We start from the raw sequence: 27024 nt of genomic DNA, 5'->3' as shown, positions 1-27024 counted from the left end.
TTTTAAAGTTATGCCTGAGTCAGCCTCAAAGGTTAGACTGACACACACTAAATTGCTTTATTCTAAGTCCTTTATGGATGAGTTGTCAATCAAAGGTTATGACCTATGGAAGGCTACTATTGATCTTAAGTCGGTTTGGGGTTCCAAACCGTGGCAGGTTCAGGGAACTGAAGCTTTGCACCGTGCCTGTCTCGTACCAAATCATATATTGTTTTTGAATTCAACCATCTTCCAAACCACCTGTTTCGGATTGGCCACTTCTAAAAAACGAAATTCTCCTTCTGTGCCGGATCTGGGCGCTTACCCCAATTGGGATAACCACACAGATCTGTCCCTTCCCGCTTTGCTGTCATTAGTTTCTAATACATCTTTCAATATTTCGAAATTTAGTAGTGAAGGATGGTTGATTTGGCAAAGCAGTTCTGATACCTGTCAACGTCGTTTCCTAGGGCTGAAACCAGGGTATACTCAGGAACGCGTAGACCCTCGGTTTGAGTCGTCACATACAGTAACTACATACTCTGTAGGGAAATTATGTCAGTCCTGGCTGCGACATTCCACCTTGGCATCTGTCAAAGTTCATTTATCAAAATTACATGACAAAATAGATTTGAATGATTTTGTTAAAGGTCCTGTGGGTGGCAGATCCAAAAGGTGGGCGTATGCTATTTACAACGAAGTATGGAAATTGTCGCAAATTGAGGCAGCTTCACGATTGAGAGCTATTGATCAGGCTAATATGGAAAAAGTATTAGCAGTTATTGATAACAGCATTAGCACTCTTTCTTCTCGAATTTATACATTAGATAATATTGTTTCTTCAATTGTTGATATTGTGCATGATGATATGTCAGTATTGTATCATGGTCAAAACCAGTTGCGTTCTGTTATGCAGTTTGCATGGACATTACAAACGTTGAAGGCAGGGAAGGTCCCCTGGGACTATCTGAATACAACATCATTATTTCTTCCCTTTAACCTTACTGACAAACAGCAGTTCATGTCCATGAAAGATGCTTCATATTCCTTGTTACATATTGAAAAGTTGGAGCCGTTACCTTTCTCTGTGGCGGAATTGGATTCAGCAGTGTGGTTATTACATGGGTTGATAACTCTCCCGTTCGCCCTTTTTAGGTCTCGCCTGAGACAGCGCTTTAGCGCTGCTCTGGCGAGACCTATAGTAAGCACTTTTGGAAGTGCAAACGAGTGCTTTCAGGCCGCCAACTACTGTGCATGTGTGCCGGGCGCGCGCACCATTTGGCAGCCTGAAAGCACTCGTTGTCTTTCACTTTCTCGGCCGCTTTGATGTTTCCGCTTCAGTGCGCTCTTGTTGTTATTCGGCCGCAACTGCTTTCACCCCCTCCCCCCTTTGCTCCTCAGACCGGCTGGATCTTGCAGGCTGATCTCGCTTCTTTATCAGAAATGTTATCGCTTGTCAGGATCACACTCTTGTTGTTATTCGGCCGCGACTGCTTCCACCCCCCCCCCCTTTGCTCCTCAGACCGGCTGGATCTTGCAGGCTGATCTCGCTTCTTTATCAGAAATGTTATCGCTTGTCAGGATCACAGTATTGCTTGTTCCTACTGCAGGCACGACGTACTTTTGTTTACATTCAACTTTCCAAACAGCCTATCACGGTAGAGCGCTATTCCAAACTGAGCCTTCCTTTTCCCCAGCGAGCGCATTGCTCATCTGACCCCCCCATACTGATTTTTTCACACATAGTTTTGCCTTAATTCCAGCACACTAAAATGAAATCACTCGGGCGAACTCTTTCACAGTGAGTTACATTTTTCTTTCCATCAGAGCTGTCAGCGCTTTCCTGTTTGCTTCCCAGTGGATATTCGGTCCATTGTGATCAGCGCGGCACGTCCCTTCTTGTTTACAAATCACCCCTCCCTATCTCCTCAGCAAACTTGGAGTTCCTCTTTGTTCAAATTACAGGGGCTCCTTGCATGTCACTTCCCAGGCTAGTTTTTTGGGGCAGCTTCAGCTGCATACAAAAATGGGGACTGCACATGCATTTTTTTAAACTTTTAATCAGCCCGACTAGGGCCAGGCTTTATCTTTGGCAGCCGCATGCTTTTGCTGCCTGTTAAATCTTTATAGAGAATGCACGCTTTTTTAAAGATAACCCTTCCCTGGGAGCACAACACCCGATCCCCCGTCGCAGGCTCCCTGTGCGTTTACCTCCAGTGGAGAGACATGTGCAGAATTGTTTGTCGTGTCAAGATCTGGTGCCGCGTACTTTGATTGTGGTATGAGCGCCTCAACAAACTTAGTTTTTTAAATATATTTTAATATATTCGTTAAACATCAGGCACGCCTTTTTCATTTCATGCACCTGCTGTTTGAGCAGTGCTACAGGGAGAGGGCGGGTATATGGACACTATTTATTTGTTGTAACTCCCTCGGGCCGTCCCACTGCTCAGTCAGTGCTTGTGTTTTTTTTTTTTGGTTTAACAACATGGCACATCCACAACAATGGCGCCTGCTGCCCGCAGCCCACTCTGGTCCCGGGCGCCATGCGTTATTTAGGTTTCAGGCCCGCTTTTACAAGAACATGGGATTTGAGGACTACTTTGTTTGTTCGAGCACTTAAACGGAGCACCTATAAAGAAAAGCGCTTGTATTTTGCGAATCCAGATCTCAACAATACTGAGCGCTCCAAAACCCCTTCCCGCCCCCCCCCTCCCCCACTGCCTCTGCAGGCTTCAATAACAGTAAGACATGCCCTGTCTGCTGCCATGCGCTTTTGTGGTTTAATGAGTGCCCGTTTGTTAAGTGTTTGTGAAATAATGCCAAATCTGTTAAAATAGTAGGTGTAGTAAGTAAGACCATCCAACAATTCTCCATCAGTTGGCAAGTAAGGGGCCATGCTGGAATGGTAAACTCCAATTCCGGACTACTTAACTATTGGCCTGCCCACTGTTTAATCTGGGAAAGATGGTGCTTGCGTGTGCCTGTGGAGAAGGGAAAAAATAATCAAAAATGTATGTTCGCGCGGCTCTTAAGTATGCACCAATAATAATTTTCATACAATTTTTAAGACCTAAATGTTCCGCTAAGGCACTTCGCATATGCTATTTGTACCCTCAAAGGTCCTTAGGCCCTGAGAAGTGAAAGGTGATTGGTGAGAGCAAGTTCTGCTAAGACATTTATCATTTATGGAGACCGCTGTCCTACTCATACTAGTTTGGGCTTATGTGGATGTTTTTGGGGAGCATGGACCAAATTGGCGGCCCAATGTACTACCCTAAGGTCACTGGTTCGAGGCCCTGTGGTTCCAATCAATCTTCAGTTTGTAAATGCTCAGTCACTACTGGTAAATAAATATTTGAGTGCGTAGACTTTAGCATGTGAACTGCCAGAGCCACGAAGAAATGGAAAACAGGAGTGAGGATAGTATTTAATGTTCTTTGCGGCTCTTGTTGTGTGAGATTTCATGCTGCTGAAAGCAGCCCCGTCCTGTACATTTTTTCTAGGTGTCAGAAGCAGACCTGCTGGCTGAGACCCTCTTGGTTACTCAGCGAGTCTGTTTCATTTTTGAAACATTTCTTCCACCAGCCTGTTAATTTGTAAATGCATGAAGACAGGGGGAAGGTAAGATTCTTTCTGTTTCTCTTGTAAGCCATGGGCCGGACATTGGAGGAGGGGGAGGGTTAGAGCCGGCCACGGTATTCGAAACAAGAATAATCTTACCTCCCCCCTTGTCTTCATGCATTTACGAATTAACAGGCTGAAAGACAAAATGTTGCAAAAATGAAACAGACTCGCTAAGTAACCAAGAGTGTCTCAGTCAGCAGGTCTGCTTCTGACACCTCTGGAAACTTTCAAGGCAGCTCTAATCACTGTGCCTCCTGCAGAGCCCGGAACTTGCACAGTAATTATCTACCGAGTGCGGGAAGCACGAGTCACCTACAAAGCATTGTGAGGGAAGCCGTTAACAACAAGCATTTGCAATGCAATAGGTCTCGCAGTTACACGAGTTAAAGCTATTGGCATTGTAAATGACAATGCCAATAGGCATTGTTATTTGCAATGTCAATAGCTCAAACTCGCGTAAATGCGAGACCTAATGCATTGCAAATGCTTGTTAAGTTTACATCTTGTATGAAACACTATGCTCTGGGTAGATATGAACAGCTGGGTACCGCTTTCATACATGAGGTCTGGTCCCTCCCTTTTACGTATCGATGTACTAGAGACGGTACTGAGGTTTATCTGAAAGGTGAGGAGTGTACGACGACACCTGATCATTCTGTAGTATGTAGGCACATTCAGTTGCACGGTGCGTATAATGTGAACGCCCCGAATTTGGCCTGCGTCCTCAAAGGTATCCCAGTACCAGTAATTACACCATCTTTCACGCTGCTTGCAAACGGTAGTTATTTAGTTTTAAATAATGAAGCTTGCTGCGGGATGTTAGTGGGAATCCCATATATAGTAACTGTATCACAGAGAGTTGTCTGCTGCAATAATGTTCTGTTTCCTCCCCCGCATGGGCGGCTGGATGTTTCCATCTGGCCTTCGATTCCAACCTTGAAAGCAGAGTTCAACAAGATGAGCAGAATAAGAGCGCTATTGTCCCAAAAGGAGGTGCCATTGACTTCATCCCGGGAAACATTTGTCCTTCACGTAGCAAATACGCGCACTGAGGTACAGGCGCTTTTAAATACTGACCTCCCCCTACATTTTGGTGCTTTGATCCAAACAATTTTCAATGCCTCGTCCACAACCGGCCTGGCTCATTTTTTTAAACTTGTGGGCTCGGGCCTCGTGACCTCTTTCCAAACTATTTTTGGTGTGATTCCGGCATTTTTTCATTCTATTTTCTCGAGCGTCTTTGGAGGTGTCCCGTTGATTCTGGCGCTAGTGGCAGGTGTGCTACTTTTCCTTTTCATACTACGGAATGGCTGCTCTTTCTGTGCCACACGACAGCCTGTCCCGTCTGCAGCTTCTTCGTGACAGGATGCTTGAATACTATGGCGTCCTGCCATTGGCGACTTTGAGCCTGGCATATGGATTATCCTTCCGGTATTCCTACTTCACCTGCGTGCAACCTGTCTTTCACTGCCTAGATTGTCCCTTTGAATGGCCTATGGATTTGTGCTTAACCAACATGGTGTCTCCGGACCCGGATTATGATCGACTGATGAGGCCCTTAGTGTCTCACAAGTTCGCCTGTTCTGGTGTTCGGATTATGGCCTGCGGTGCGGCGCATGGTATCCTGGGTAATTGGGACATCGCAAGGGCGGCATATGACTTCTTGAATATGAGTTATTTGGAAGTACACGCTGGTTGCCCTCTGATGGTGCTAGACGCTCCGCTACTGGAAGAACATGTATGTTCCTTTTCTTTGATTAACTGGATGGCTGAAACCTTCAGTGGCCGTGCCAACGATTTTCTGCTGGAAGCAGTGGCCACGTATGCTGCATATACGTTCATGGATTGAGTGAACTGTCGTCCACTGTGTTTTCCTCACGTGTCTTGAACAGTCCCTGTGCGTCTGCACTTCTGCCCGGTGAGGCGTTTTTTCATTTTTTTCACCCCCCACTGCACGTTTGAGGTTTTTTGTTTTTTCTTTCCACTTTTGGTTTTTTCATTCTCGGACTTTGCCTGAACTGAACCTTGTTTTTTAAATTGAATACGCCTTGTTCTGCTCTGTCGCACTTGAACTCTGCGTTCTCTCTTTTCTTGCATACTAAGTAGTGCTTCGATCAAGGGGGCATGTAGTAAGGACTCCCTTAATACGTACATACATTGTTAAGTTAGCATAACTACGTTAGATGTTAGAAAGCCATCTTGCTGCTTTTGCGCACGACACTGCGTTCACATGTTATTGCTTAAACAAACTGCTGACTCGAGCTTTGCCTCACACGAGAGCAATCTGTTGTTACCATCCTGAGCTCTGCGCAGCGACCTTGGTCTGTACATGATGTGACAAACAGTCTGGGTTGTTAGACAATGCATGTTTTCCACTCTAGGTTGATCGACCCACTATTTAGCCATAACACACAGGCAGCTGCAAAATACCTGAAAGTTGGTGCTTTTAATATGGCAGCCCTCATATTTTTTATTCAGACCGAAGACGAGCCTTCCTGCGAGAAGACTCCTGATGCTCCTGTGATGTGATTTCACTAAGCTGATCTTTGAGGTATGGGGTCCCCTATTCAAGCCTAAGAGACCTTCTATTAGCCTAATAATAATATTAGCTTCTTAGTAAAGGGAAGGTGGTAGTATCCACTGTCATTATAACATGATCACCCCTTTTATATTCTATGGTATTGTAACGATGCTGATGGTTTTGATTTTAATCATTTGTCTGCTTGTATTAGCCAAAGTACTGCATCTTAGGACACGTGGTCTATAAAAATAAACTCTTTTTATTTTCACCGTGTCTCTGTTGATTCTTGTTGTGGACTGATGTGAGAATAATATACGAACAGGTTTTTCCGATTCCCACCATTCCTGAGAGTATACTGAGTCGCTTGTTCTGGGTTGTCTTTTCATTGGGATCGCCGAGCTAAACCTCGGATAACGAATGGGACACTTATGCTAGCCGGATACTGGGTTCTGGGTTCTGAGGTGAGTTTCTGGTACACCACAATTCACTGAGGTCCTGGGTTCTACGCATAGTTCTGTATATAAGCAGAATCCCTGCAACAGTTGCACTGAGGAGTGTGTGGATATACTGCAGTCGGTTTCACTGTGGTTGCACTGAGGAGTGTGTGGATACACTGTGGTCGGTTTCACTGTGGTTGCAGTGAGTAGTGTGTGAATACACTGCATTTGGTTGCACCGTGGTTGCACTGAAGAATATGTGGATACACTGCAGTCGGTTTCACTGTGGTTGAACTGAGGAGTGTGTGGATACACTGCATTCGGTATCACCGTGTTTGCAATGAGGAGTTTGTGGATACACTGCATTCAGTTTCACTGTGGTTGCACTGAGTAGTGTGTGGATACACTAAAGTTGGTTTCACCATGGTTGCACTGAGAAGTGTGTGGATACACTGCATTCGGTTTCACCGTGGTTGCACTGAGGAGTGTGTGGATATACTACATACGGTTTCACTGTGGTTGAACTGAGGAGTAGGTTGATACACTGCATTCGGTTTCCCCGTGGTTGCACTGAGGAGTGTGAGGATACACTGCAGTCAGTTTCACTGTGGTTGCACTGAGGAGTGTGTGGATACACTGCAGTTAGTTGCACCGTGGTTGCACTGAGGAGTATGTGGATGCACTGCAGTTGGTTTCACTGAGGTTGCACTGAGGAGTGTGTGGATACACTGCATTCAGTTTCACCGTGTTTGCAATCAGGAGTGTGTGGATACACTGCATTCAGTTTCACCGTGTTTGCAATAAGGAGTGTGTGGATACACTGCATTCGGTATCACCGTGGTTGCACTGAGGAGTGTGTGGATTCACTGCATTCGGTTTCACCATGATTGCACTGAGGAGTGTGAGGATACACTGCAGTCAGTTTCACTGTGGTTGCAGTGAGGAGTGTGTGAATACACTGCATTCAGTTTCACCGTGGTTGCACTGAGGAGTATGTGGATGCACTGCAGTTGGTTTCACTGAGGTTGCACTGAGGAGTGTGTGGATACACTGTATTCCGTTTCACCGTGTTTGCAATCAGGAGTGTGTGGATACACTGCATTCGATTTCACTGTGGTTGCACTGAGGAGTGTGTGGATACACTACAGTCAGTTTCACCGTGGTTGCACAGAGAAGTGTGTGGATATACTACATTCGGTATCACCATGGTTGCACTGAGGAGTGTGTGGATATACTACATATGGTTTCACTGTGGTTTCACTGAGGAGTGTGTGGATACACTGCAGTCGGATTCACTGTGGTTGCAGTGAGAAGTGTGTGAATACACTGCATTCGGTTTCACCATGGTTGCACTGAGGAGTATGTGGATACACTGCAGTCGGTTTCACTGTGGTTGCACTGAGAAGTGTGTGGATACACTGCATTCGGTTTCACCATGTTTGCAATGAGGAGTGTGTGGATACACTGCATTCGGTTTCACTGTGGTTGCAGTGAAGAGTGTGTGAATACACTGCATTCGGTTTCACTGTGGTTGCACTGAGAAGTGTGTGGATATACTACATATGGTTTCACTGTGGTTTCACTGAGGAGTGTGTGGATACACTGCAGTCGGTTTCACTGTGGTTGCACTGAGGAGTGTGTGGATACACTGCATTCGGTTTCACCATGTTTGCAATGAGGAGTGTGTGGATACACTGCATTCGGTTTCACTGTGGTTGCACTGAGGAGTGTGTGGATACACTACAGTCGGTTTCACCGTGGTTGCACTGAGAAGTGTGTGGAAACACTGCATTCAGTTTCACCGTGGTTGCACTGAGGAGTGTGTGGATATACTACATACGGTTTCACTGTGGTTGCACTGAGGAGTATGTGGATTCACTGCATTCAGTTTCTCCATGGATGCACTGAGGAGTGTGTGGATACACAGCAGTCGGTTTCACGGTGGTTGCACTGAGGAGTGTGTGGATACAGTGCATTCAGTGTCACCGTGGTTACACTGAGGAGTGTGTGGATACACTGCAGTCGGTTTCACCGTGGTTGCACTGAGGAGTGTGTGGATCCTCTGCATCCGGTTTCACCGTGGTTGCACTGAGGAGTGTGTGGATACACTGCAGTCGGTTTCACCATGGTTGCAATGAGGAGTTTGTGGATACACGGCATCTGGTTTCACTGTGGTTGTATGGGGGAAACTGTGGATACACTGCAGTCGGTTTCACCGTGGTTGCACTGAGGAGTGTGTGGATATACTGCAGTCGGTTTCACAGTGGTTGCACTGAGGAGTGTGTGGATATACTGCAGTCGGTTTCACAGTGGTTGCACTGAGGAGTGTGTGGATACACTGCATTCGGTTTCACTGTGGTTGAACTGAGGATTGTGTGGATACACAGCAGTCGGTTTCACAGTGGTTGCACTGAGGAGCGTGTGGATACACTGCAGTTGGTTTCACTGGTTGCACTGAGGAGTGTGTGGATACACTGCATCCGGTTTCACTGTGGTTGTACGGGGGAGACTGTCGATACACTGCAGTCGGTTTCACCGTGGTTGCACTGAGGAGTGTGTGGATATAGTACATTCGGTTTCACTGTGGTTGCACTGAGGAGTACGTGGATACACTGCATTTGGTTTCACTGTGGTTGCATTGAGGAGCGTGTGGATACACTGTGGTCAGTTTCACCATGGTTGCTCTGAGGAGTGTGTGGATACACCGCATCCGGTTTCACTGTGGTTGTACGGGGTAGACTGTGGATACACTGCAGTCGGTTTCACCGTGGTTGCACTGAGGAGTGTGTGGATATACTACATTCGGTTTCACTGTGGTTGCACTGAGGAGTACGTGGATACACTGAATTCTGTTTCACTGTGGTTGAACTGAAGAGTGTGTAGATACGCAGCAGTCGGTTTCACTATGGTTGCACTGAGGAATGTGTGGATAGACTGCGGTCGGTTTCACCGTGGTTGCACTGAGGAGAGTATGGATACACTGCATTTGGTTTCACCATGGTTGCACTGAGGAGTGTGAGGATACACTGCAGTCGGTTTCACCGTGGTTGCACTGAGGAGTGTGTGGATATAGTACATTCGGTTTCACTGTGGTTGCACTGAGGAGTACGTGGATACACTGCATTTGGTTTCACTGTGGTTGCATTGAGGAGCGTGTGGATACACTGTGGTCAGTTTCACCATGGTTGCTCTGAGGAGTGTGTGGATACACCGCATCCGGTTTCACTGTGGTTGTACGGGGTAGACTGTGGATACACTGCAGTCGGTTTCACCGTGGTTGCACTGAGGAATGTGTGGATATACTACATTCGGTTTCACTGTGGTTGCACTGAGGAGTACGTGGATACACTGAATTCTGTTTCACTGTGGTTGAACTGAAGAGTGTGTGGATACGCAGCAGTCGGTTTCACTATGGTTGCACTGAGGAATGTGTGGATAGACTGCGGTCGGTTTAACCGTGGTTGCACTGAGGAGAGTATGGATACACTGCATTTGGTTTCACCATGGTTGCACTGAGGAGTGTGAGGATACACTGCAGTCAGTTTCACTGTGGTTGCACTGAGCAGTGTGTGGATACACTGCAGTCGGTTTCACCATGGTTGCAATGAGAAGTTTGTGGATACACTGCATTCGGTTTCACCGTGGTTGCACTGAAGAGTATGTGGATACACTGCAGTTGGTTTCACTGAGGTTGCACTGAGGAGTGTCAGGAAATGCCTAAATATTTGTATAATACAGAAAAAGACTGTAGGCAAACATCGAGTAATTGCAAAACCCTCTCTTCATAATAGCTGGATTACAGTTTGTGGTTGGCAGACTCCTTTCCAAGATGGCCGCCGTGCTTTCCAGACTGTTTAATATCAATAATGGGGGGGTTTGAAATCTCGCGAGAGAGGAGGCTTTGTGTTGGAACAGAGTGCATTCTACCGCACACTTCAATTTTGCCTCAGTCGTGAGAGGAAGGTTGAAGCACCTCCTCAGTAAGAAATTTCCCGAGCGCTACCTTTGTTCCAGTTTCAAGCGGTCGTTATGTCCGCTAGTGAGAAAGAGTCTTTAGAGTGAAGAGTTGTAAATCCCTGAGCTATTAATTAGAACTTGTGAGGAGAATTTAGTCGGCAGAGTCGTGCCTTAAACTTCCACAAGTGGATTCTTCAAGTACCTGGTGAGTGCGAGTTGAAGGAAGTCACTCGCTTAATCGCAGAATAGACTACCACGCAATAGCAGGGTCTCCTTGCTCCGGTAGGCTTACCGTTGAGCTGAGGAGACCGGTTCCAGAGCTGAACAGCAACACTGAACAAGTAAGCATAAATGACCGAGACTATCTTCACAGTATATATTTACAGCTAAGACTATACCCAGCGCTCAAGCTTCTCAAATCACCTTCCTTGCGCTTTACCCGTTTATTCCTTCCTAGTTTTCCTTCCCTGTCCCTTTTTGAGCGTTTCCTTGAGAAGTTGGGCCTGCGCTAAACATTGAGAAAACCAGGATACTTCCTACAGGAACAAGAAGTTCAAGGACTGAGAAAGAAGTAAATCAGTCTAAAGTCCTTGGAATAAATAATATTAACTAAAACCTATCAAGGACAGGAAGCAAGAGACCAAGTTCTATGGTAAGGAGAGAGAAGGGAAAACAAGGTAGAAAACTAGAGAGAAGTAGGAAGAGTAGGATTGGTTAACCAATTGTATCTCCCTGTGCATTAGGTCTCAAGCGAAAATCAGCCCGTATAATTGCTGAAAAGAAGAGGGGATGAACTCCTGCAGAAACCTGGTAGGCAATCTGATAAGGTTAATTAATAGTAGTTGGATGTACAGTAAGTGCAGAATTAAATAGTTGTCTCATCTGTGCATTAGGTTTCCTGAAATACTTCCAGCTAAGAAGAAGTCCAGGAGCACGAGTGTCTCTTCTCTGTCCCATTCCCCCTTTCCCGCTGCCTAGAGCGGCTGCAATTACGCTATTGGTTCTGGGAGGTGGGCATGGGGATTTAGCATCATTCTGCCTCTGTGAAGAAACCTGAGCACTGTCCCTGACAAGGAGTGTGTGGATACACTGCATTCAGTTTCACCGTGTTTGCAATGAGGAGTGTGTAGATATACTACATTCAGTTTCACTGTGGTTGCAGTGAGGAGTGTGTGGATACACTGCATTTGGTTTCCCTGTGGTTGCACTGAGGAGTGTGTGGATACACTGCAGTCAGTTTCACTGTGGTTGCACTGAGGAGTGTGTGGATACAGTGCATTCAGTGTCACCGTGGTTACACTGAGGAGCGTATGGATACACTGTGGTCGATTTCACCGTGGTTGCACTGAGGAGTGTGTGGATACTCTGCATCCGGTTTCACCGTGGTTGCACTGAGGAGTGTGTAGATACATTGCAGTCGGTTTCCCCATGGTTGCGATGAGGAGCGTGTGGATACACTGTATTTGGTTTCACCATGGTTGCACTGAGGAGTGTGTGGATACACTGCAGTCGGTTTCACCTTGGTTGCACTGAGGAGTGTCTGGATATACTACATTCGGTTTCACTGTGGTTACACTGAGTAGTAAGTGGATACACGGCATTCAGTTTCACTGTGGTTGAACTGAGGAGTGTGTGGATACACAGCAGTCGGTTTTACAGTGGTTGCACTGATGAGCGTGTGGATACACTGCGGTTGGTTTCCCCGTGTTGCACTGAGGAGTGTGTGGATACACTGCATCCAGTTTCACTGTGGTTGCACTGAGGAGTGTGTGGATATACTGCAGTCGGTTTCACTGTGGTTGCACTGAGGAGTGTGTGGATACACTGTGGTCGGTTTCACTGTGGTTGCAGTGAGTAGTGTGTGAATACACTGCATTTGGTTGCACCGTGGTTGCACTGAAGAATATGTGGATACACTGCAGTCGGTTTCACTGTGGTTGAACTGAGGAGTGTGTGGATACACTGCATTCGGTATCACCGTGTTTGCAATGAGGAGTTTGTGGATACACTGCATTCAGTTTCACTGTGGTTGCACTGAGTAGTGTGTGGATACACTAAAGTTGGTTTCACCATGGTTGCACTGAGAAGTGTGTGGATACACTGCATTCGGTTTCACCGTGGTTGCACTGAGGAGTGTGTGGATATACTACATACGGTTTCACTGTGGTTGAACTGAGGAGTAGGTTGATACACTGCATTCGGTTTCCCCGTGGTTGCACTGAGGAGTGTGAGGATACACTGCAGTCAGTTTCACTGTGGTTGCACTGAGGAGTGTGTGGATACACTGCAGTTAGTTGCACCGTGGTTGCACTGAGGAGTATGTGGATGCACTGCAGTTGGTTTCACTGAGGTTGCACTGAGGAGTGTGAGGATACACTGCATTCAGTTTCACCGTGTTTGCAATCAGGAGTGTGTGGATACACTGCATTCAGTTTCACCGTGTTTGCAATAAGGAGTGTGTGGATACACTGCATTCGGTATCACCGTGGTTGCACTGAGGAGTGTGTGGATTCACTGCATTCGGTTTCACCATGATTGCACTGAGGAGTGTGAGGATACACTGCAGTCAGTTTCACTGTGGTTGCAGTGAGGAGTGTGTGAATACACTGCATTCAGTTTCACCGTGGTTGCACTGAGGAGTATGTGGATGCACTGCAGTTGGTTTCACTGAGGTTGCACTGAGGAGTGTGTGGTTACACTGTATTCAGTTTCACCATGTTTGCAATCAGGAGTGTGTGGATACACTGCATTCGATTTCACTGTGGTTGCACTGAGGAGTGTGTGGATACACTACAGTCGGTTTCACCATGGTTGCACAGAGAAGTGTGTGGATATACTACATTCGGTATCACCATGGTTGCACTGAGGAGTGTGTGGATATACTACATTCCGTTTCACCGTGGTTGCACTGAGGAGTACGTGGATACACTGAATTCTGTTTCACTGTGGTTGAACTCAAGAGTGTGTGGATACGCAGCAGTCGGTTTCACTATGGTTGCACTGAGGAATGTGTGGATAGACTGCGGTCGGTTTCACCGTGGTTGCACTGAGGAGAGTATGGATACACTGCATTTGGTTTCACCATGGTTGCACTGAGGAGTGTGAGGATACACTGCAGTCAGTTTCACTGTGGTTGCACTGAGCAGTGTGTGGATACACTGCAGTCGGTTTCACCATGGTTGCAATGAGAAGTTTGTGGATACACTGCATTCGGTTTCACCGTGGTTGCACTGAAGAGTATGTGGATACACTGCAGTTGGTTTCACTGAGGTTGCACTGAGGAGTGTCAGGAAATGCCTAAATATTTGTATAATACAGAAAAAGACTGTAGGCAAACATCGAGTAATTGCAAAACCCTCTCTTCATAATAGCTGGATTACAGTTTGTGGTTGGCAGACTCCTTTCCAAGATGGCCGCCGTGCTTTCCAGACTGTTTAATATCAATAATGGGGGGGTTTGAAATCTCGCGAGAGAGGAGGCTTTGTGTTGGAACAGAGTGCATTCTACCGCACACTTCAATTTTGCCTCAGTCATGAGAGGAAGGTTGAAGCACCTCCTCAGTAAGAAATTTCCCGAGCGCTACCTTTGTTCCAGTTTCAAGCGGTCGTTATGTCCGCTAGTGAGAAAGAGTCTTTAGAGTGAAGAGTTGTAAATCCCTGAGCTATTAATTAGAACTTGTGAGGAGAATTTAGTCGGCAGAGTCGTGCCTTAAACTTCCACAAGTGGATTCTTCAAGTACCTGGTGAGTGCGAGTTGAAGGAAGTCACTCGCTTAATCGCAGAATAGACTACCACGCAATAGCAGGGTCTCCTTGCTCCGGTAGGCTTACCGTTGAGCTGAGGAGACCGGTTCCAGAGCTGAACAGCAACACTGAACAAGTAAGCATAAATGACCGAGACTATCTTCACAGTATATATTTACAGCTAAGACTATACCCAGCGCTCAAGCTTCTCAAATCACCTTCCTTGCGCTTTACCCGTTTATTCCTTCCTAGTTTTCCTTCCCTGTCCCTTTTTGAGCGTTTCCTTGAGAAGTTAGGCCTGCGCTAAACATTGAGAAAACCAGGATACTTCCTACAGGAACAAGAAGTTCAAGGACTGAGAAAGAAGTAAATCAGTCTAAAGTCCTTGGAATAAATAATATTAACTAAAACCTATCAAGGACAGGAAGCAAGAGACCAAGTTCTATGGTAAGGAGAGAGAAGGGAAAACAAGGTAGAAAACTAGAGAGAAGTAGGAAGAGTAGGATTGGTTAACCAATTGTATCTCCCTGTGCATTAGGTCTCAAGCGAAAATCAGCCCGTATAATTGCTGAAAAGAAGAGGGGATGAACTCCTGCAGAAACCTGGTAGGCAATCTGATAAGGTTAATTAATAGTAGTTGGATGTACAGTAAGTGCAGAATTAAATAGTTGTCTCATCTGTGCATTAGGTTTCCTGAAATACTTCCAGCTAAGAAGAAGTCCAGGAGCACGAGTGTCTCTTCTCTGTCCCATTCCCCCTTTCCCGCTGCCTAGAGCGGCTGCAATTACGCTATTGGTTCTGGGAGGTGGGCATGGGGATTTAGCATCATTCTGCCTCTGTGAAGAAACCTGAGCACTGTCCCTGACAAGGAGTGTGTGGATACACTGCATTCAGTTTCACCGTGTTTGCAATGAGGAGTGTGTAGATATACTACATTCAGTTTCACTGTGGTTGCAGTGAGGAGTGTGTGGATACACTGCATTTGGTTTCCCTGTGGTTGCACTGAGGAGTGTGTGGATACACTGCAGTCAGTTTCACTGTGGTTGCACTGAGGAGTGTGTGGATACAGTGCATTCAGTGTCACCGTGGTTACACTGAGGAGCGTATGGATACACTGTGGTCGATTTCACCGTGGTTGCACTGAGGAGTGTGTGGATACTCTGCATCCGGTTTCACCGTGGTTGCACTGAGGAGTGTGTAGATACATTGCAGTCGGTTTCCCCATGGTTGCGATGAGGAGCGTGTGGATACACTGTATTTGGTTTCACCATGGTTGCACTGAGGAGTGTGTGGATACACTGCAGTCGGTTTCACCTTGGTTGCACTGAGGAGTGTCTGGATATACTACATTCGGTTTCACTGTGGTTACACTGAGTAGTAAGTGGATACACGGCATTCCGTTTCACTGTGGTTGAACTGAGGAGTGTGTGGATACACAGCAGTCGGTTTTACAGTGGTTGCACTGATGAGCGTGTGGATACACTGCGGTTGGTTTCCCCGTGTTGCACTGAGGAGTGTGTGGATACACTGCATCCAGTTTCACTGTGGTTGCACTGAGGAGTGTGTGGATATACTGCAGTCGGTTTCACTGTGGTTGCACTGAGGAGTGTGTGGATACACTGTGGTCGGTTTCACTGTGGTTGCAGTGAGTAGTGTGTGAATACACTGCATTTGGTTGCACCGTGGTTGCACTGAAGAATATGTGGATACACTGCAGTCGGTTTCACTGTGGTTGAACTGAGGAGTGTGTGGATACACTGCATTCGGTATCACCGTGTTTGCAATGAGGAGTTTGTGGATACACTGCATTCAGTTTCACTGTGGTTGCACTGAGTAGTGTGTGGATACACTAAAGTTGGTTTCACCATGGTTGCACTGAGAAGTGTGTGGATACACTGCATTCGGTTTCACCGTGGTTGCACTGAGGAGTGTGTGGATATACTACATACGGTTTCACTGTGGTTGAACTGAGGAGTAGGTTGATACACTGCATTCGGTTTCCCCGTGGTTGCACTGAGGAGTGTGAGGATACACTGCAGTCAGTTTCACTGTGGTTGCACTGAGGAGTGTGTGGATACACTGCAGTTAGTTGCACCGTGGTTGCACTGAGGAGTATGTGGATGCACTGCAGTTGGTTTCACTGAGGTTGCACTGAGGAGTGTGAGGATACACTGCATTCAGTTTCACCGTGTTTGCAATCAGGAGTGTGTGGATACACTGCATTCAGTTTCACCGTGTTTGCAATAAGGAGTGTGTGGATACACTGCATTCGGTATCACCGTGGTTGCACTGAGGAGTGTGTGGATTCACTGCATTCGGTTTCACCATGATTGCACTGAGGAGTGTGAGGATACACTGCAGTCAGTTTCACTGTGGTTGCAGTGAGGAGTGTGTGAATACACTGCATTCAGTTTCACCGTGGTTGCACTGAGGAGTATGTGGATGCACTGCAGTTGGTTTCACTGAGGTTGCACTGAGGAGTGTGTGGTTACACTGTATTCAGTTTCACCGTGTTTGCAATCAGGAGTGTGTGGATACACTGCATTCGATTTCACTGTGGTTGCACTGAGGAGTGTGTGGATACACTACAGTCGGTTTCACCATGGTTGCACAGAGAAGTGTGTGGATATACTACATTCGGTATCACCATGGTTGCACTGAGGAGTGTGTGGATATACTACATTCCGTTTCACCGTGGTTGCACTGAGGAGTACGTGGATACACTGAATTCTGTTTCACTGTGGTTGAACTCAAGAGTGTGTGGATACGCAGCAGTCGGTTTCACTATGGTTGCACTGAGGAATGTGTGGATAGACTGCGGTCGGTTTCACCGTGGTTGCACTGAGGAGAGTATGGATACACTGCATTTGGTTTCACCATGGTTGCACTGAGGAGTGTGAGGATACACTGCAGTCAGTTTCACTGTGGTTGCACTGGGCAGTGTGTGGATACACTGCAGTCGGTTTCACCATGGTTGCAATGAGAAGTTTGTGGATACACTGCATTCGGTTTCACCGTGGTTGCACTGAAGAGTATGTGGATACACTGCAGTTGGTTTCACTGAGGTTGCACTGAGGAGTGTCAGGAAATGCCTAAATATTAGTATAATACAGAAAAAGACTGTAGGCAAACATCGAGTAATTGCAAAACCCTCTCTTCATAATAGCTGGATTACAGTTTGTGGTTGGCAGACTCCTTTCCAAGATGGCCGCCGTGCTTTCCAGACTGTTTAATATCAATAATGGGGGGGTTTGAAATCTCGCGAGAGAGGAGGCTTTGTGTTGGAACAGAGTGCATTCTACCGCACACTTCAATTTTGCCTCAGTCGTGAGAGGAAGGTTGAAGCACTTCCTCAGTAAGAAATTTCCCGAGCGCTGCCTTTGTTCCAGTTTCAAGCGGTCGTTATGTCCGCTAGTGAGAAAGAGTCTTTAGAGTGAAGAGTTGTAAATCCCTGAGCTATTAATTAGAACTTGTGAGGAGAATTTAGTCGGCAGAGTCGTGCCTTAAACTTCCACAAGTGGATTCTTCAAGTACCTGGTGAGTGCGAGTTGAAGGAAGTCACTCGCTTAATCGCAGAATAGACTACCACGCAATAGCAGGGTCTCCTTGCTCCGGTAGGCTTACCGTTGAGCTGAGGAGACCGGTTCCAGAGCTGAACAGCAACACTGAACAAGTAAGCATAAATGTTTACAGCTAAGACTATACCCAGCGCTCAAGCTTCTCAAATCACCTTCCTTGCGCTTTACCCGTTTATTCCTTCCTAGTTTTCCTTCCCTGTCCCTTTTTGAGCGTTTCCTTGAGAAGTTGGGCCTGCGCTAAACATTGAGAAAACCAGGATACTTCCTACAGGAACAAGAAGTTCAAGGACTGAGAAAGAAGTAAATCAGTCTATAGTCCTTGGAATAAATAATATTAACTAAAACCTATCAAGGACAGGAAGCAAGAGACCAAGTTCTATGGTAAGGAGAGAGAAGGGAAAACAAGGTAGAAAACTAGAGAGAAGTAGGAAGAGTAGGATTGGTTAACCAATTGTATCTCCCTGTGCATTAGGTCTCAAGCGAAAATCAGCCCGTATAATTGCTGAAAAGAAGAGGGGATGAACTCCTGCAGAAACCTGGTAGGCAATCTGATAAGGTTAATTAATAGTAGTTAATAGTAGTTGGATGTACAGTAAGTGCAGAATTAAATAGTTGTCTCATCTGTGCATTAGGTTTCCTGAAATACTTCCAGCTAAGAAGAAGTCCAGGAGCACGAGTGTCTCTTCTCTGTCCCATTCCCCCTTTCCCGCTGCCTAGAGCGGCTGCAATTACGCAGTTGGTTCTGGGAGGTGGGCATGGGGATTTAGCATCATTCTGCCTCTGTGAAGAAACCTGAGCACTGTCCCTGACAAGGAGTGTGTGGATACACTGCATTCAGTTTCACCGTGTTTGCAATGAGGAGTGTGTGGATATACTACATTCAGTTTCACTGTGGTTGCAGTGAGGAGTGTGTGGATACACACTCCTCAGTGCAACCACGGTGAAACGGAATGCAGTGTATCCACACACTCCTCAGTGCAACCGTGGTGAAACCGACTGCAGTGTATCCACACACTCCTCATTGCAACCACGGTAAAACCGGATGCAGAGTATCCACACACTCCTCTGTGCAACCACGGTGAAACCGACCACAGTGTATCCACACACTCCTCAGTGCAACCACGGTGACACTGAATGCACTGTATCCAAACACTCCTCAGTGCAACCACAGTGAAACTGACTGCAGTGTATCCACACACTACTCAGTGCAACCACGATGAAACAGACTGCAGTGTATCCACACACTCCTCAGTGCAATCATGGTGAAACCAAATGTGGATGCACTGCAGTTGGTTTCACTGAGGTTGCACTGAGGAGTGTGTGGATACACTGCATTCAGTTTCACCGTGTTTGCAATCAGGAGTGTGTGAATACACTGCATTCGATTTCACTGTGGTTGCACTGAGGAGTGTGTGGATACACTACAGTCGGTTTCACCGTGGTTGCACAGAGAAGTGTGTGGATACACTGCATTTGGTATCACCGTGGTTGCACTGAGGAGTGTGTGGATATACTACATTCCGTTTCACCGTGGTTGCACTGAGGAGTTTGTGGATACACTGCAGTCTGTTTCATCGTGATTGCACTGAGTAGTGTGTGGATACACTGCAGTCAGTTTCACTGTGGTTGCACTGAGGAGTGTTTGGATACAGTGCATTCAGTGTCACCGTGGTTGCACTGAGGAGTGTGTGGATACACTGTGGTCGGTTTCACCGTGGTTGCACAGAGGAGTGTGTGGATACTCTGCATCCGGTTTTACCGTGGTTGCAATGAGGAGTGTGTGGATACACTGCAGTCGGTTTCACCACGGTTGCACTGAGGAGTGTGTGGATACACTGCATTCCGTTTCACCGTGGTTGCACTGAGGAGTGTGTGGATACACTGCGGTCGGTTTCACCATGGTTGCACTGAGGAGTGTGTGGATAAACCACAGTCGGTTTCACCGTGGTTGCACTGAGAAGTGTGTGGATACACTGAATTTGGTGTCACCGTGGTTGCACTGAGGAGTGTGTGGATATACTACATTCGGTTTCACTGTGGCTGCACTGAGGAGTATGTGGATACACTGCATTCGGTTTCCCTGTGGTTCCACTGAGGAGTGTGTGGATACACTGCAGTAGGTTTCACTGTGGTTGCACTGAGGAGTGTGTGGATACAGTGCATTCAGTGTCACTGTGGTTGCACTGAGGAGTGTGTGGACATACTGCGGTCAGTTTCACCGTGGTTGCACTGAGGTGTGTGTGGATACTGTGCATCTGGTTTCACCGTGGTTGCACTGAGGAGTGTGTGGATACACTGCAGTTGGTTTCACCATGGTTGCACTGAGGAGTGTGTGGATACACTGCATTCGGTTTTACCGTGGTTGCACTGAGGAGTGTGTGGATACACTGCATTCGGTTTCACTGTGGTTGTACTGGAGAGAGTGTGGATACACTGCAGTCAGTTTCACTGTGGTTGCACTGAGGAGTGTGTGGATACAGTGCATTCAGTGTCACTGTGGTTGCACTGAGGAGTGTGTGGATACACTGCGGTCAGTTTCAACGTGGTTGCACTGAGGAGTGTGTGGATACTCTGCCTCCGGTTTCACTGTGGTTGCCCTGAGGAGTGTGTGGATACACTGCAGTCGGTTTCACCATGGTTGCACTGAGGATTGTGTGGATACACTGAATTAAGTTTCACCGTGGTTGCACTGAGGAGTGTGTGGATACACTGCAGTCGGTTGCATCATGGTTGCACTGAGGAGTGTGTTGATATACTACATTCGGTTTCACTGTGGTTGCACTGAGGAGTATGTGGATACACTGCATTCGGTTTCACTGTGGTTGAACTGAGGAGTGTGTGGATACACAGCAGTCAGTTTCACAGTGATTGCCTTGAGGAGCGTGTGGATACACAGCGGTCGGTTTAACCGTGGTTGCACTGAGGAGTGTGTGGATACACTGCATCCAGGTTCACTGTGTTTGCACTGAGGTGTTTGTGGATATACTGGAGTCAGTTTCACCGTGGTTGCACTGAGGAGTGTGCGGATACACTGCATCCGGTTTCACTGTGGTTGCACTGAGGAGTGTGTGGATACACTGCATCCAGTTTCACTGTGGTTGCACTGAGGAGTTTGTGGACATACTGCAGTCGGTTTTACTGTGGTTGCACTGAGGAGTGTGCGGATACACTGCATCCGGTTTCACTGTGGTTGCACTGAGGTGTGTGCGGATACACTGCATTCGGTTTCACCGTGGTTGCACTGAGGAGTGTGCGGAAACACTGCAGTCAGTTTCACCGTGGTTGCACTGAGGAGAGTGTGGATACACTGCATTCAGTTTCACCGTGGTTGCACTGAGGAGTGTGTGGATGCACTACAGTCGGTTTCACCATGGTTACACTGGGGAGTATGTGGATACACTGCATTCGGTTTTCCCGTGGTTGCACTGAGGAGTGTGTGGATACACTGCAGTCAGTTTCAATGTGGTTGCACTGAGGAGTGTGCAGAAACACTGCACTGAGGAGTGTGTGGATACACTGCAGTCGGTTTCACTGTGGTTGCACTGAGGATTTTGTGGACATACTGCAGTCGGTTTTACTGTGGTTGCACTGAGGAGTGTGCGGATACACTGCATCCGGTTTCACTGTGGTTGCACTGAGGTGTGTGCGGATACACTGCATTCGGTTTCACCGTGGTTGCACTGAGGAGAGTGCGGAAACACTGCAGTCAGTTTCACCGTGGTTGCACTGAGGAGAGTGTGGATACACTGCATTCAGTTTCACCGTGGTTGCACTGAGGAGTGTGTGGATGCACTACAGTCGGTTTCACCATGGTTACACTGGGGAGTATGTGGATACACTGCATTCGGTTTTCCCGTGGTTGCACTGAGGAGTGTGTGGATACACTGCAGTCAGTTTCAATGTGGTTGCACTGAGGAGTGTGCAGAAACACTGTACTGAGGAGTGTGTGGATACACTGCAGTCGGTTTCACTGTGGTTGCACTGAGGAGTGTGTGGATACAGTGCATTCAGTGTCACTGTGGTTGCACTGAGGAGTGTGTGGATACACTGTGGTCGGTTTCACCGTGGTTGCACTGAGGAGTGTGTGAATACTCTGCATCACGTTTCACCGTGGTTGCACTGAGGAGTGTGTGGATACACTGCAGTCGGTTTCCGCATGGTTGCAGTGAGGAGTGTGTGGATACACTGCATTCGGTTTCACCGTGGTTGCACTGAGGAGTGTGTAGATACTCTGCATCCGGTTTCACCGTGGTTGCACTGAGGAGTGTGTGGATACTCTGCATCATGTTTCACCGTGGTTGCACTGAGTAGTGTGTGGATACACTACAGTTGGTTTCCCCATGGTTGCACTGAGGAGTGTGTGGATACACTGCATTCGGTTTTACCGTGGTTGCACTGAGGAGTGTGTGGATACACTGCAGTCGGTTTCACTGTGGTTGTGCTGGAGAGAGTGTGGATACACTGCAGTCAGTTTCACTGTGGTTGCACTGAGGAGTGTGTGGATACAGTGCATTCAGTGTCACTGTGGTTGCACTGAGGAGTGTGTGGATACACTGTGGTCGGATTCACCGTGGTTGCACTGAGGAGTGTGTGGATACACTGCAGTCGGTTTCACCGTGGTTGCACTGAGGAGTGTGTGGATATACTACATTCGGTTTCACTGTGGTTACACTGAGGAGTATGTGGATACACTGCATTCGGTCTCACTGTGGTTGAACTGAGGAGTGTGTGGATACACAGCAGTCGGTTTCACAGTGGTTGCACTGAGGAGCGTGTGGATACACTGCGGTCGGTTTCACCGTTGTTGCACTGAGGTGTGTGTGGATAAACCACAGTCGGTTTCACCGTGGTTGCACTGAGAAGTGTGTGGATACACTGAATTTGGTGTCACCGTGGTTGCACTGAGGAGTGTGTGGATATACTACATTCGGTTTCACTGTGGTTGCACTGAGGAGTATGTGGATACACTGCATTCGGTTTCCCTGTGGTTCCATTGAGGAGTGTGTGGATACACTGCAGTCGGTTTCACTGTGGTTGCACTGAGGAGTGTGTGGATACAGTGCATTCAGTGTCACTGTGGTTGCACTGAGGAGTGTGTGGATATACTGCGGTCAGTTTCACCGTGGTTGCACTGAGGTGTGTGTGGATACTGTGCATCCGGTTTCACCATGGTTGCACTGAGGAGTGTGTGGATACACTGCATTCGGTTTCACTGTGGTTGTACTGGAGAGAGTGTGGATACACTGCAGTCAGTTTCACTGTGGTTGCGCTGAGGAGTGTGTGGATACAGTGCATTCAGTGTCACAGTGGTTGCACTGAGGAGTGTGTGGATACACTGCGGTCAGTTTCACCGTGGTTGCACTGAGGAGTGTGTGGATACTCTGCCTCCGGGTTGCACTGAGGCGTGTGTGGATACACTGAATTCAGTTTCACCGTGGTTGCACTTAGGAGTGTGTGGATACACTGCAGTCGGTTTTATCGTGGTTGCACTGAGGAGTGTGTTGATATAATACATTCGGTTTCACTGTGGTTGCACTGAGGAGTATGTGGATACACTGCATTCGGTTTCACTGTGGTTGAACTGAGGAGTGTGTGGATACACAGCAGTCGGTTTCACAGTGATTGCACTGAGGAGCGTGTGTATAGACAGCGGTCGGTTTAACCGTGGTTGCACTGAGGAGTCTGTGGATACACTGCATCCATTTTCACTGTGTTTGCACTGAGGAGTTTGTGGATATACTGCAGTCAGTTTCACCGAGGTTGCACTGAGGAGTGTGCGGATACACTGCATCCGGTTTCACTGTGGTTGCACTGAGTAGTGTGTGGATACACTGCATCCAGTTTCACTGTGGTTGCACTGAAGAGTTTGTGGATATACTGCAGTCGGTTTCACTGTGGTTGCACTGAGGAGTGTGCGGATACACTGCATCCGGTTTCACTGTGGTTGCACTGAGGTGTGTGTGGATACACTGCATTCAGTTTCACTATGGTTGCACTGAGGAGTGTGTGGAAACACTGCAGTCAGTTTCACCGTGGTTGCACTGAGGAGTGTGTGGATACACTGCATTCAGTTTCACCGTGGTTGCACTGAGGAGTGTGTGGATACACTACAGTCGGTTTCACCATGGTTACACTGGGGAGTATGTGGATACACTGCATTCGGTTTCCCCGTGGTTGCACTGAGGAGTGTGTGGATACACTGCAGTCAGTTTCAATGTGGTTGCAATTAGGAGTGTGCAGAAACACTGCAGTCAGTTTCACTGTGGTTGCACTGAGGAGTGTTTGGATACACTGCATTCAGTTTCACCGTGATAGCACTGAGGAGTATGTGGATACACTGCATTCGGTTTCCCCGTGGATGCACTGAGGAGTGTGTGGATACACTGCAGTCGGTTTCACTGTGGTTGCACTGAGGAGTGTGTGGATACAGTGCATTCAGTGTCACTGTGGTTGCACTGAGGAGTGTGTGGATACACTGCGGTCGGTTTCACTGTGGTTGCACTGAGGAGTGTGGGAATACTCTGCATCACGTTTCACCGTGGTTGCACTGAGGAGTGTGTGGAAACACTGCAGTCGGTTTCCCCATGGTAGCACCGAGGAGTGTGTGGATACACTGCATTCGGTTTCACCGTGGTTGCACTGAGGAGTGTGTAGATACTCTGCATCTGGTTTCACCTTGGTTGCACTGAGGAGTGTATGGATACACTGCAGTCGGTTTCACCATGGTTGCACTGAGAAGTGTGTGGATACACTTTATTGGGTTACCGTGGTTGCACTGAGGAGTGTGTGGATACACTGCAGTTGGTTTCACTGTGGTTGTACTGGGGAGAGTGAGGATACACTGCATTCAGTTTCACTGTGGTTGAACTGAGGAGTGTATGGATACACAGCAGTCAGTTTCACTGTGGATGCACTGAGGAGCGTGTGAATACACTGTGGTTGGTTTCACTGTGGTTGTACTGAGGAGTAGGCCTGGGCTAAAATTCCGTTCCGCTCACGGAAATTGCGATAATTTGACAATTTCGCGTTCCGCGGAGAGTGCGGTAATGTCAAAATTTCCGCAATCCGCATTTTACCGGAAAATTTTTGCTTGCTCGCGCTGTAAAATAATACATTCTCGCGTGCGCGCGATTACCTTACCTGAATCCCCGCATTCGCCGACAAGTTTTCCCGATCCGGTCGCGTTCTCCATGAGATGTTGGATTGTTGGTAGCCATTTGCGCTGTCTCGCGACAGTTCGTGCCCGCAGTAACGTCATTCGTCGCGCGATCACGTCTTTCTTCTCGCGTGTGTGGAGTGTGTGGATACAGTGCATTCGGTTTCACCGTGGTTGCACTGAGGAGTGTGTGGATACACTGTGGTCAGTTTCACTGTGGTTGCACTGTGGAGTGTGTGAATATAGTGCAGTCGGTTTCACTGTAGTTGCACTGAGGAGTGTGTAGATAGACTGCAGTTGGTTTCACCGTGGTTGCACTGAGGAGTGTGTGGATACACTGCATTCAGTTTCACCGTGGTTGCACTGAGGAGTGTGCAGATACACTGCATTTGGTTCACTGTGGTTGTACTGAGGAGTGTGTGGATACACGGCATTCAGTTTCACTGTGGTTGCACTGAGGAGTGTGCAGATATACTGCATTCGGTTTCACTGTGGTTGCACTGAGGAGTAAACGGATACACCTCATTCGGTTTCACTGTAGTTGCACTGAGGAGTGTGTGGATAGACTGCTTCCGGTTTTACCGTGGTTACACTGAGGAGTGTGTGGATACACCACGGTCTGTTTCACCGTGGTTGCACTGAGGAGTGTGTGGATACCCTGCAGTCAGTTTCACTGTAGTTGCACTGAGGAGTGTGTGGAAACACTGCATCCGGTTTCACTGTGGTTGCACTGAGGAGTGTGTGGATACACTGTAGTCGGTTTCACCATGGTTGCACTGAGGAGTGTGTAGATACACTGCAGTCAGTGTCACCGTGGTTGCACTGAGTGTGTGGATACACTGCAGTCGGTTTCACTGTGGTTGCACTGAGGAGTGTGTGGATACACTGCAGTCGGTTTCACTATGGTTGTACTGGCTCAGCACTTTCAATCAATCCAGATTCTTTTCCTGTAAGATTCCAGGCCTCTTACTTTATTGTGTAATTTTAATCTGGAGGTAAATCCTCTCTTGTAAGACTGGTTATAAATGAACTCTTGAGTCTTGTGAATGTAATATAGAGTCTTCATTTTGTGTCTGAATGACAGCAACATCCGATGTACAAAATCACACAATTCATTTAATGCCCTAACAAATTAACGGCACTTGTCTCACTACATATAAATTTGTGGCCATTCATTATCGACCAATTTCTACAGGAACATTTGCTGACAGCTTGTGAGTTAGTTGTATTTCAAAGTGCCTAAAACGTGTACTTCTTCTCCCAAGAGGAGTAGGTTGGGAGCTTCCGTTCGTCTGACTGTGGAATGAGCAGCACCTTCACAGATTAAAAGTGATGCTGGATGGCCATTTACTTCTCCTTCCACAAAAGGGTCCCTCTGGTGCACCTCTAGGACTGCACCAAGCATACAATCCTTCGCCCGTCTCAGGCACTGTCATTGTGTCTGATTCTGTCCAGTAGGAATTCCCAGTGTATGTGTAAATTGTGCAAAATCATTATTAATAACTGAAGGAAATTTTTGAATTCTTAAATTTGTTGAGAATTCTGCATACTACATTACATTAGGCTGTGGGGTCCCGGGAATTAAGGTATGTTTCAATTTGACTGCCTTTGATTCTGCATGTTCGACACAGAGGCCAGTTAGGCTGGGACCATTGTCTAAGACACCCCATTCTGTGCCATCTGATTCATGTTCTGTGAATCATTGTGAAACCAAAACTCCCAGTGTGAGAAGGTGGCCTGATATATACTGTCCACTAGTTCTAGTGGGCACCTTGTATCAGTCCAAACAACCCCTTATGGTGATAGGTTAAAGACAACCTTTATTGAAAGCTATCCTAGTGGTAGCTATGGAGAGCAGCCTTCAGGCTAAGTCTTGAAGGAATGTAAAGCAGCTTGTTTTACCAGTCTATAATCTCTTGAATGATCAAATGAAAAGACAACCACACCAGGTATATATTTAAAATATATGTGTTTAGTATAAAACATACCCCTCTAGTCTCTTTATGAGACTGGAGTTCGAAGTACTT

Source organism: Triturus cristatus, chromosome 4_1 (genome assembly GCF_964204655.1).
Source record: "Triturus cristatus chromosome 4_1, aTriCri1.1, whole genome shotgun sequence".
Classification (NCBI taxonomy): Eukaryota; Metazoa; Chordata; class Amphibia; order Caudata; family Salamandridae; genus Triturus; species Triturus cristatus.
Note: the sequence above shows the minus strand (reverse complement) of the source record.